General features: G+C 48.8%; 1 protein-coding gene across 1 annotated transcript in view; it reads right to left on the bottom strand.

Annotated features, from left to right (window-relative positions):
- Positions 1 to 9,662: 9,662 nt before the first annotated feature.
- Positions 9,663 to 10,794, bottom strand: part of LOC149748106 (uncharacterized) — a 40,199-nt gene continuing 39,067 nt past the window's right edge. Inside the window, exon 5 of the mRNA XM_089918171.1 lies at positions 9,663 to 10,068. The gene's annotated coding sequence lies outside the window, so the exon portion shown is untranslated. The remainder of the gene's footprint in view (positions 10,069 to 10,794) is intronic.

Raw genomic sequence — 10,794 nt, 5'->3', positions numbered from 1 at the left:
TGGTTTCTAACTGGTTCCATCTATCTATTAATTCAGCACAATTGACCTAATTTGTAGAGTGAAGTCAGGTGGCATTTGTCCACAGCAGAAACAGAAATATGTCACCAAGTAGCCACTGCTCCGTCTTTAAGGCAGACGGAAATTTATTTATTCACCTGCCAGTCTTTTATCGTCACCTGTCCTGGGGAATTCTGAAGGGAGTATAACACGATTTCTCCACCGATTTAATAATGCTGATCAGTCACTCGAAGTCCAGATGCAAACCTGGCCTCTACAGAAATCTAGTCATCTACACAGGCAGGTGCAGGTCTTTAACTGGTGGGGATAATTTTATATATGAATCTTATTCATTACTTAGAGTTTACAGAAAATGGAAAAACCTCGTTTTTAGCTAATAATGTGGAATACAGCATACCCAGTGTTGTCCAAACTTTAGGCATTCTCATTCTGCTTTCAGAACTTTTGTCATCTCCAATGTACTTCATTTCTATGACACTCTTTAAATTTCCTGAATAATTTTCTTTACAAACCCACCTTTACCTTCATTCCAAGTAACAGTAGCTACCAAATCATTGGTTTGGTTCATGCTTTCATCTAACAAATATTTATTGAGCGTGTACCTTGTGACACATTTTTGGGAGCTGGAAATATAGCTGTGATGACGGGGGACCAAGACCCCCTCTCGGGGAGGTTACATTCTGAAGGAGGAGAGAGTCAGTAAACAAGTACTTACAGGGTGTTCCAGAAACACCATGTCAGCTGCGTGAGAAAAAGAAAACTAAAGGAAGGTGAGGGGAAAAGAGAAGTGGGGTGAGTGAGCCTCTGAAGGGGGGACATCTCAGCGGAGACCTGAGTGCGAGCCCAGGCGGCCTCCGAGTGGGAGACGAGGGAAGATGCTCCCAGGGGACAGCGGAGGTGGGGTCTGGGACAGAGTCGGGGGCAGAGCCCGGGGACCGGGATCGGGGGCCAGGCGGGGGGCCTCACAGGCCCCGGGGAGGAGCTCGGGTTTCCTTTGTGGGTAACTGGGGGGGTTCTGTCATCGTCATCACTGGGGCTCCTGCGGGAAGAACAGACCTTGGGGAGCAGTTCTGGGCACCACTCAGGGTTCCCACGGTGATGGGGGCGGGGAAGCGGATGGATGAGCCAGCTAGCTTTATTCTTCTCTCTGAGACACACCAAAATGAACACACGACTACTAGGGGAGGTTTGCGGTTCCTCCACGTTCTGTGTGGACGCATGTCGAAGGGTTCCTGGGTCCGGCCGTCGGGAGGCCCCACCACAGGCTGGGAAGGCGGGCTGCCTGGCGTCCAGCCCGCTGCCCGAGTTCCTGCCTGGCACATCTTTTGCAGGTTTCTCCTTCTTTGTCTGGATACCAAGGATGCCGAGAGCTGTCTCACGGGGTCCCCGGCGGTATCAGCGAGATGGGTATGGCCCTGCTCAGCGCATTCCTGCCGGATAATAAGCAAGGGCCGCTCCAGTGTCTGTGAGCAACACGGGACCCAGCCCTGCCCTTCCCACGGCGACGATAACCAGCCCCACGCGGACTGCACGCTCAGTTTTACTTGCTGCTCTTATTACCCTTAAGAAGAGCCACGTTTTGTTTTTAATTGGGCATTTAATAAACAGCAGTAATACTTTCCAAATATAGGGGGTGTTTTCCAAATAATTTCAGGGCTTCAAAGTCCCAGGAGGCTTTTGCTCCTGTGCTCCCGCAGGTGAAATCACAGCTGGGACGACCAGAATTCTCCTCCGCCTCCAAGAGTCTGAGTGCGGTGGGTAAAGCTGACCCAAGTGCCCCAGCCGCCCCCGAAGAATGAACAGAAGCACGTGTTCTGAAAGGGACGTAACCCTCAGTTCTCAGAACACACATCGGCTGACACCTGCCGGGCCACCTGGCTTCCCTTATCGCGTTTATTATTATTAACTATTTCAAAAGCACCTTGGAGATTTTCAAGAAAGGGATAGATTGTGATCTCTGCTTTGAGTGTGGTCCTGCCAAGAGACCCAATGACTCTTTAAAGGTCCCTTTACTGACACGGTATGTCTTAACTGATACTTTCCTTTTAAAAACAACAGTCCTTTTGGGGAGTGTGCAGAAAGGATATTGGGGATTATGTTTGAATAAAAACACTGGAACTTGCTTTCCTGTGCCCCCTTTTTTTCAGGGAAGAAATCCTCTTGGAATGTGGAAAAGAAATGAGTTTGAGCAACTAAATCCAAACATCCCCACGCTGATCTGCTCCTCCCAGGTCAGCACCAGAGCAGAAGCCCCACGATGTTCCCCTCCCTCCTGGAAGATGGGACCACGACGTGCTTGCCTGCTTGAGACGGGCAGGTGGTCTGCAGGATGATTCTCCTGTGAGAACAAAGGCCTGCACACACACACACACATGCTTAAAAGACCCCTTGAGGAGGCCTTCTGCGAATCTCTGTGCTGTCCCCAATTCTTCCAACTCAAATTGAAGAGCCCTCTGACTTTTCAAACTTTCCCTAAGTAACACCAAGTGCTGGGCTTCGCTGTGCTTTCCTAACTGGATATTTACTTGACCGGCCTAATCAACCCCCATCTGAGAATAACCTCCCAGCTTCATACTTGATTTTCTTCTAACCATAAACTGTGGCAGCCTCTCCTCACCAACCTCCAAAATGAGTGTGATTGGTTGAATCTCAGGACAGCCAAGCCCAGACTCACTGAAACACGGGAACGCGTGACCAACAACACTTTTCGGCTCAGCCCAAACTTACCTGAGTGCTCTTGCAAAGTGCTCACGTAGTTTGACAACCTGTCGACCTGCGGAGCCGGGCCACAGGCAACCTCAACTGTGGTAGAAAAATACACTAGGGAGTTACGAGGGGCAGCACCTTCCAACAATGCCTTCCCCCGAGTCTGTTAGCAATTCTCTTGGGAGTTGGTGGAAAGCCCATTTCTCTACCTGGGGTAAGTGTTTCTTCTTCTGGATTCCGTACTAACTGAATCATCCCACATATTAAAAAATGTAATTCGTGCCCCCACTTATGGAGAATTTTACAGCTAAAATGTAGAAATACCGTAGTCAGAATATTTTATGAAAGACCCAAAACACGTGGTAAATTAAGATTGATTTGCATGAAATTTCACAGATACCCAGATGATAATATAAAAAGGAAACAAACTCTGTTTGAACCGTGTAGCTGTTCTATTAGATTATCCCCTGTCTGTCCCAATTCCTGCTTCTGATCTAACACCTATAAATGGCCATGGAAATTGTGTATAAAACATGCATTTCATATTGCAAAGGTAGAAAGTTCAAGTTGTACGAGAGTCAGAATTTTATTAGAATCTCTTTGACTCGCGCCTTTTCCTAGCCTTGAAAATGTGGGCCATTCATTTCGATCACTCTTTGTAACTCGGAGAGTTAGGTAGCAGCCGACAAACTGGTCAGCGAGCTGGGAGACGTTGCTGGGCTGTGAAACATGGCGAAGAGGTGAACCAGATGAGTTTGAACTTAATAGTCTTCTAATCCACTTTTACATTAATTTCTTGAACAAATGGGAAAACTGGAGGAGCCCCCGGTGGCTCCACTGACCCTGACCCTGGATGAGGGCAGGAAGGCGGTCTGGCTCCTAAGCCCCCAGCTTGCATCACTCCATCACTTGCTTTCCTCTTTCCACAGGTGGGACCTGATCCACCGCTACAAGCCTCCCAAAGCGAAGGCATCAAGCTGAGAAACTCTTTCCGAGGCGCACTTCTGTGCCAGTCCTTCCAGAACATGGCCTCTGCTGGAGATTTCTAGCCAGAAAGCTGCGTTGTGCTTGTCCTTGCCAATGCTCCTATGTCTCTTCTAGCTTCTTGCCTGGCACCCCTCTCTCTCCATCTCTCTCTGTCTCTCTGTCTTTGTGTCTCTCTGTCTCTGACTCTCCATCTCCATCTCTCTTGATAGCCGAGGGCCAAAAGATTGGCGTCCAGTTCCCACGACGTACAGACTGTGTCCGGGAGGAATGTAAGGCAGCGCAAAGACCTCGCCGGGAGCCGCAGGCGGGAATGGGCTTCTGTCTGCCTGCTCCTTGGTCCTCGTGCCTCAGGCTCAATCACGCACGGAGCACTGCCTGAGAACCTCCCCGGCCAGACTCCTGGACACGCTGCTCTTGTTTTTATAAATGCAAGAAATTCCCCGTGATTTTAAATCAGGACCACAGTGAGAGAGCTTCTCCCAAGCACGTGTGCCCAGTAGACAGCAGACCCAGGACTCCCACCTCAGCTCCAAACTCTGGCTCCCGCCCCGGTCAATGTCCCTGGGCTGCATTAGCTCACAGCCGGTTACTTCACAGTAATGTCAAGGGCCATTGGAACTATTTTAGCAAAGTCCCTGTAGCAAAATTTTCAGTATCTGTTTTCCAGATAGACTGTGAATCTACTGCTGAACTAGAGCCAGACTCTAGACTTCCTGAAAAACTCCATTTGCCCACTTGCAGCGTCTTCATAAGCTCCCTTTGGTGTGAAAGCACTTAAACCTTCTGTTCTCCTGGGGCCCCTGGGCAGTGGGCAGGTGCACCCTAACTGCGACAGGCAGGTGGGAGTCAAAGACAAGGGACAGGGTGACACCAGATGGTTAAAGCTGTATAACTCTTCCTCCCCCATAAATGTGAACTTCCCATTCTTTCTTTCTTAATTAAAAAAATTATTCTTTATCTAAAGAGCAAAACTTAAAGTTTAACCATTATTTATAGATGAATTTTTTAAAAATCCCTCAAAGAAATGAAAGAGGAAATTCTAACCAATTGCTACCTTTCCCCCATTTTCTACCATATGAATCTACACCTTCAGTTTCAAAGCTCTTTCTTCCTGGCAGTCTGCGGCAACTTTTGGGCTGCCCAGTTCCACCGCTCAGGGCACTGGGCAAACGTTACTGTGGCTTCAGCTCTTGGCTGGGAAGCTCTCAGGTGCCTGGGCACTGACTTACATCCTCAGGAGATCCTGATGAAGGACCCTCCATCCCCAAGTAGAAAGTGGCCATTTTCACTCCTTTTGTTTTGAGTTTCCACCACCCAGTTAGTTACTTAGCTTCACTAATAGCCCTTATTTGCATATTATACTGTTTATTGTGCTTTATTTTTGGCAACAACCGGACTCACAAACTGCCTAACTAAGGAAAGTCTGAACAAAATGTGAACGACTCTTAGGACAGGTCCTCACACGAACTGGATCATTTCACATCCACTCACTGGAGCTGCCCCTGCGACCGTCACCAGAACCTGCAGGCTGGGCTCCGGTTAGTAGCACAGCAGAGCCAAGCGTAACTGCAGGACGAAAAATCCCAGTAGATCACAGAGATCCACTTATAAATTATAATTTTGCTCTGTGTGGAAGAAAATATTCAAGACCTGTATCATTCACATACTTAGAAATGAAAGCAACTTATTTTTGCCCTACTTTCTCGAATTGCTTGGGGGTGAAAAATGTTAAACGGATAATATCTTTCAACGCTGAATTGATTTCTCAGCTTAATTTAAGCATGGAAATTATGTGCCAGATGGCATAATCAACATGTTCTGTTGAAAGACTGCAATTTTATTCCTACAAGGAAAAATAAAAGAAGCGTTTTTCCGCGTGGTCTACTCAGTGGGAAGGAAAGTTTATACGCGCTCCCTCCAACAATGCCACCTTTGATGAGGAGAATGACAACAGCTTGAATGTATTGACTGAGCGCTTTGGAAAGCAGGAATAGTGCTTTGTTTCATTCTGCCATGCGGTTCACATGGGAAGAGAAAGAGTGAAAGGAATAATCATGAATACAGTAAAACTCATCTCAGCACCACTGGACATTTAAAGTCTTTCTGAAATGCATTTCATTTTCAATCATGTCATAACTATTTCATTAGATATCCTGAGCCTCATGCTATAAAATCGGAATATGCCCTTGGTTCTCTCCTCCCAGGAGGTTGTTCAGAGATTTGCGTGTCTTGGGAGAGATGGGAACTGCCTGTTTTCACAACCCAATCTGTTTTATGTGACATTCCCACTCCCTGCCTAACGCCCATAAAGCTCTTGGCCGAGGAACTCAGTTATGAGCTAAAGAGAAAAGCATGATGTTTATGAAGAGGGACGAGCACAGTTCACCGGCGCAAACATCTGAGCGTGAAGAAGAGGTGGGGGCGGAGGAGAGGAGAGCAGACGCAGGCAGGGTGACTGATGCGTGACCTTGTTTCTGTGCGATGAAGATGCCCTTCCTACGACAGATCAGTTATTGCTGGAGAAGACAGGATGTTTCTACTAACTTTGAACAAAAATTTAAAATGATTATTAAAACAGATCCTTGGAATAAGATATGTTCCAATAAAGCAATAACCTCTCAGTCTACACTTTTTGGGTTTCATCAGCACTTTTATGGTCATGGGGGCAAGTTCTTTTTTTCATCTCCGGGTTGAGACTCTTCCCTCTTATCTTTAAAACACTCGTATTTTGGTGCCTCGTCAACTCTAGGCATCCCTGGCCCGAAAATGACAGCCTGCTTGGCAGTATTATGCTAAAACACGTTTTTCAATCTTCTCACATAAAAATAACTCTATTGAAGATGCATTCGCTTATCATAGCAGATACATTTCAGAAGAACCACATTATGTTTATTCAGACATCTAAATCTTATTTCTTGAGTGTCAATTTTTTTCCATCATTATTCTCATGATTAAATACACGTCACCACAGTCTCTTACACAGGATGACATGATACAATCAGCTTCTATGAAGTTTACTAGGTGTCTAACAGATCACTATTTACACATAGTTCAAAGATGACAAATCACACCAGTTGACACGTTAATCACTCTGCACCTGGGCTGTTGCAAGTTCCGCATGTCTGGGGTCAAGTATGAGTTTTCACGTTGTTCCAACCCTATTTCTATCCCTATACCAATGAAAACAATATGAATCAAGGAAATTTATTTTTAAATGGTTTGCTTTTTAGTTTACATTCTAGAATAAACAGCCCAAATAAGTGGAACATGGGGTGGGGGGAGAGCAGCTTTTATTTACCAGACAAAGTGACAGAAAAGCCGTACTTGAGAAACGTGAGCAACACAAGGAAGAACGAGGTGCAGAGACCACAGAGTCTGTGTCCAGAACAGGGGGAGCGAGTTTCCAGAAGGAGACGGCGGCATCGCTGTCAAAGGCAGCGGCTCATCAGAAGTCACTCATTAGGAGCTTCGACTACGAGGTGGGTCTGAGGCAAAGTGCAGGGTTTGAGGTGTGAATGTGCAGCAGGAAAAGGGACAGCAGAGAATCTTCTGCAGAATTTAGAGCAACTGTTCTCCATTTTTTTCCCTGTGAAAGGAAAAGTGAATGCCTGCTACATCGTTACGGCTCCTCCCTCAATCTTTAAGTGCTATTGTGTACCCCAAGTTGTTGCGTCAATTTTGCACTCTACTTATCTTGCACTTGAGTGATGTTGAGTAGTCTGTGTTCTAGTTTTGAATCTTCCACAGTGCAGAGATTGAGAAAAGATTTGGGTGCAGCGAGAGAGCAGAGGGAGAGACAGGGAAGGAGGGAAGGTGGGCAGGGGTAGCTGAGCGGACTGCCCCTCTGGGGACGGAGCCATTTCCAGTGGGATCTGCCGAGGAACCACCGCAGACCCTCCTCTCCAAGACCTGGGGCCGGGGGAGTGTGCACTAGTGCCCCCAGCACACACACCGGGCGTTGCCCCCCGGGGCCTTACCCCTCCTGCACTTCCCGGGGTCCGACTGTGTTGGAGGGACCCGGGCAGAGGAGCCAGAGGAGAAGGGGCTCGGTGGGGAGGGAGTTTGGGGCGCCTGCCCCACCAGGGGAGTCAGACAGCCTCCTGGCTCCGCCAAGGGTCCTGCTCGGTCGGGGCGGCGCCATGCTTTCTCATCGCCCGGCCTGGGAGGGACCACTTACACCTGCTGGAGGAGCGTGGCCTTGGATGCTGTGAATCTAGGTGCCTTGAAACAAACGGATAAGCAGGTTGAAAGGACCCCAGGCCGTTAGTGGAGTCTGATACGGGGATGAGGGCCGAGCGGCCTCCACGCAGAGCCCAGGAGCCCGGGCTGCGGCCCAGACAGATGCGGGGTGATGCAGCCATTCTCCTGCCTCCTGTGTCGGCGGCTCCAAGGCCAGGGCCAAACCCGCCCCTCACAGAGATGGATCGGGAGGTCGAGCAAACACTTCTGTGTCAAAGAGCACAAGTAGCTAATAGCGCATGCAGTGGTAATAGCACAAGGGACCACCCAACTCCAGACTGACCGTCTGACGGCTCCATGCCCCCTTCCCACGCCTGACACGGGCCCTGACACACAGGTGGCTCTTGTCCTATCAGTGCGGGGCTCCACCCCAAGGTGTCACAGCAATGCCAGCGCTTTCAGGGGGAATGGAGGAACCCACAACGCGTGCATTTCTGCTTCCCCAAGGAGCTCACAATGTCCCAGACCCGCTGGGCTCCTACTGGGTTCCCCGGGCCCAGAGCATCCGCATCACCTAGAACAAGTTCTCCCCCGTGACCGTGACCGTGACGGAGACCGAGACGGAGACCGAGACTCTCTCCTGGACCAGCTTTGGCCTCCGAGCCCTCTTCTCAGCTGGGCCCTCATTTCGGCTCCTGTGTTATCCGCGCTGTCCAGTTCTAGCAAGAAGCCTGTCAGGTGGGCTTAGCCAGAGCCCTACCACCCACATCTGCTCACAGCCGCCATCTGATTGGTCTCCTCACCCCCGGAGCCCCCAGGCTGTCCGATCGCCCTCAGTGGCGATCCCGTGGGGTCAGTTCAGCCAGCACGCCCCGCCGCCCCGCCGCCCCGCCGCGAGGTTTCCTCCGAGTAACCCTCCTTCCCCAGCCCCCTGCTCCTTGGCTGTGAACCCGCACTCTCCTTGTGGCGCTCTGAGTGAGCCCCACCTCTCCTCCCAGCTACAGGGCCTATGGAAGTGCCCCCTTGAGTGACGTCTTCCTTACCGTCCTTAAGAAGCAGCAGAATCGCTATTTTCTCTAACAACCTCCCTAGGCCTAGTGAAGCGGAAACTCTGAGAGTGGGGCGCGGCACCCGGGTTTTATCCAGCCCTCGGTGGGTTCTGGGGTGATGACACACGTTTGAGACCCACTGCTCAGACGGAGACCCTACACAGGGCACTTTCCTGCTGCAAAGACGAGGCCCTGGGTGACCAGGTAGGTGCCGGAGTGCTCGGAGGAGGTGGAATCTTCATTCCCGTGGGTCTCCTGTCCGAGAGAGCTCCAGCTGGAGAGGGGCACCCACCAATGTGCAACAAAATTGAGAAAGGCTGACCCAGGCCCCCTGGAGGAATTGTGATTATTTCAGGCATCAGGTGGTAGTCATTTAAGATCGGGATTTAAGTATGGAGACAGTTGTGGCTCTAAAAACCCCACAGGACAGTGGCTAAAATTCTAATTGCCAGGATCAGTTCTGTGGTTCTGGACTGACCTGTGGTTTCACATGGGAAAGACCCACAGCTGAAGAGGAAACCACAAAGGTCTGGAAACGGCGGGCAGAGGTAAACAGAACCACAGTACATTCTGCAAGGGATAATAAGGAACCACAGAAAAGTATCAAAAGGGGAAAAAGTGCATTCCTTGGCTGAGACCTTATTGAATGTTTAAAGTCAGGGAACAGACTGCTAAGAAGGGGAAGGGGATCTCCTTGGCTTGAATTCCGCAAAGAAACAGCAGTTAAAGCCTATATTTTTACTTCTTATTAAGGCTGGTTAAGAACATAATACAACAGAGGAGTTATTTCAGAATATGTCATTGTTTCACTTCGTATTTTGGTTGCATTTTAAAATCTCTACAGACGTTAGGAATGTATATGTCTCTGCAAATGTTGAAAAATACAGAAACTTCTATAACAGACATGCTTTTACAAGAGGAATATTTAAATAAGGAGAAAACTTCACTTCTCCAACTTCAGCATTTGACCATTACTATCAAATCAGCGACCTAGGAGACAGGTGAGTGAGTGGTAACTGTTAGGGCAGAGATTTCTTCAGATTTCGCTCCACGTTTGTCCTGGAGGAGCCCTTAGACTCCCTCTGGTGGCAGCTCCTTTGGAGCTGGAGAGAACAGGCATCTCAGAACTCTGCAAAGTAGAATTTCATGTGAAATTTCAAATCCAAAAGCTGCCCCATTGCTAATGCCCACCTGCCTCCAAAACAAAAGTGCCTTTTCCTTAATTCACTAGAAATACCGGGAGAGGGTTTTACTTTGTGGCAAACTCTAGTGCAATATTTGAATAGTCATTAAATTCTTTAAATTATTCCTTAAAATTATAACATTGATGTTAATACTTATAAGTCATTTATATACGTCCCTATCAGAGACAGTGTTTAACACTCACGATGCAGAAAGACAAAAGCTATTTCTTTAATTATGAATTGTCTGTTCTACAAAAATTAATAAGACAGAAACTTTATATCTTTGTAAAGGTTTAAAACATTTAAAATTGGGAGAAAACTTCAATTCTCCGACGTCAGCTTCTTGGTCGCAAGTACTTATGCTCCAAGTCCCTCGAGGTCCAGCCCACTTGGGGCGAGCAAGCCCATCCTGCTCATCGCAAACGTCGTCTCCTGCACCCTATCCCCGCCACTGCCCTGCCCGCGTTCCCCTCTTCCTCCGTCCTCACCCTCCCCTGCTGTCTTTAACACACGCTAGTTTAGGGCAGCTTCCATCCCATGATCGGCCGGACCGGCACTGGTCAAACGCACCCACCGTTTTCCTCTGCCCACATCCAGTGGTCCCTCGGGTTTCCTTCCTACTTCCTGAGGGAAACTGGACTCCTCTGGCCTCCCAGCTCATGACCCTCCAG

Source organism: Delphinapterus leucas, chromosome 10, assembly GCF_059928025.1.
Source record: "Delphinapterus leucas isolate spDelLeu-1000000601 "Yukka" chromosome 10, BTC_Dleu_Yukka2, whole genome shotgun sequence".
NCBI lineage: Eukaryota > Metazoa > Chordata > Mammalia > Artiodactyla > Monodontidae > Delphinapterus > Delphinapterus leucas.
The sequence above is the reverse complement of the archived record's forward strand: the minus strand, read 5'-3'. Positions and strand labels throughout refer to the sequence as shown.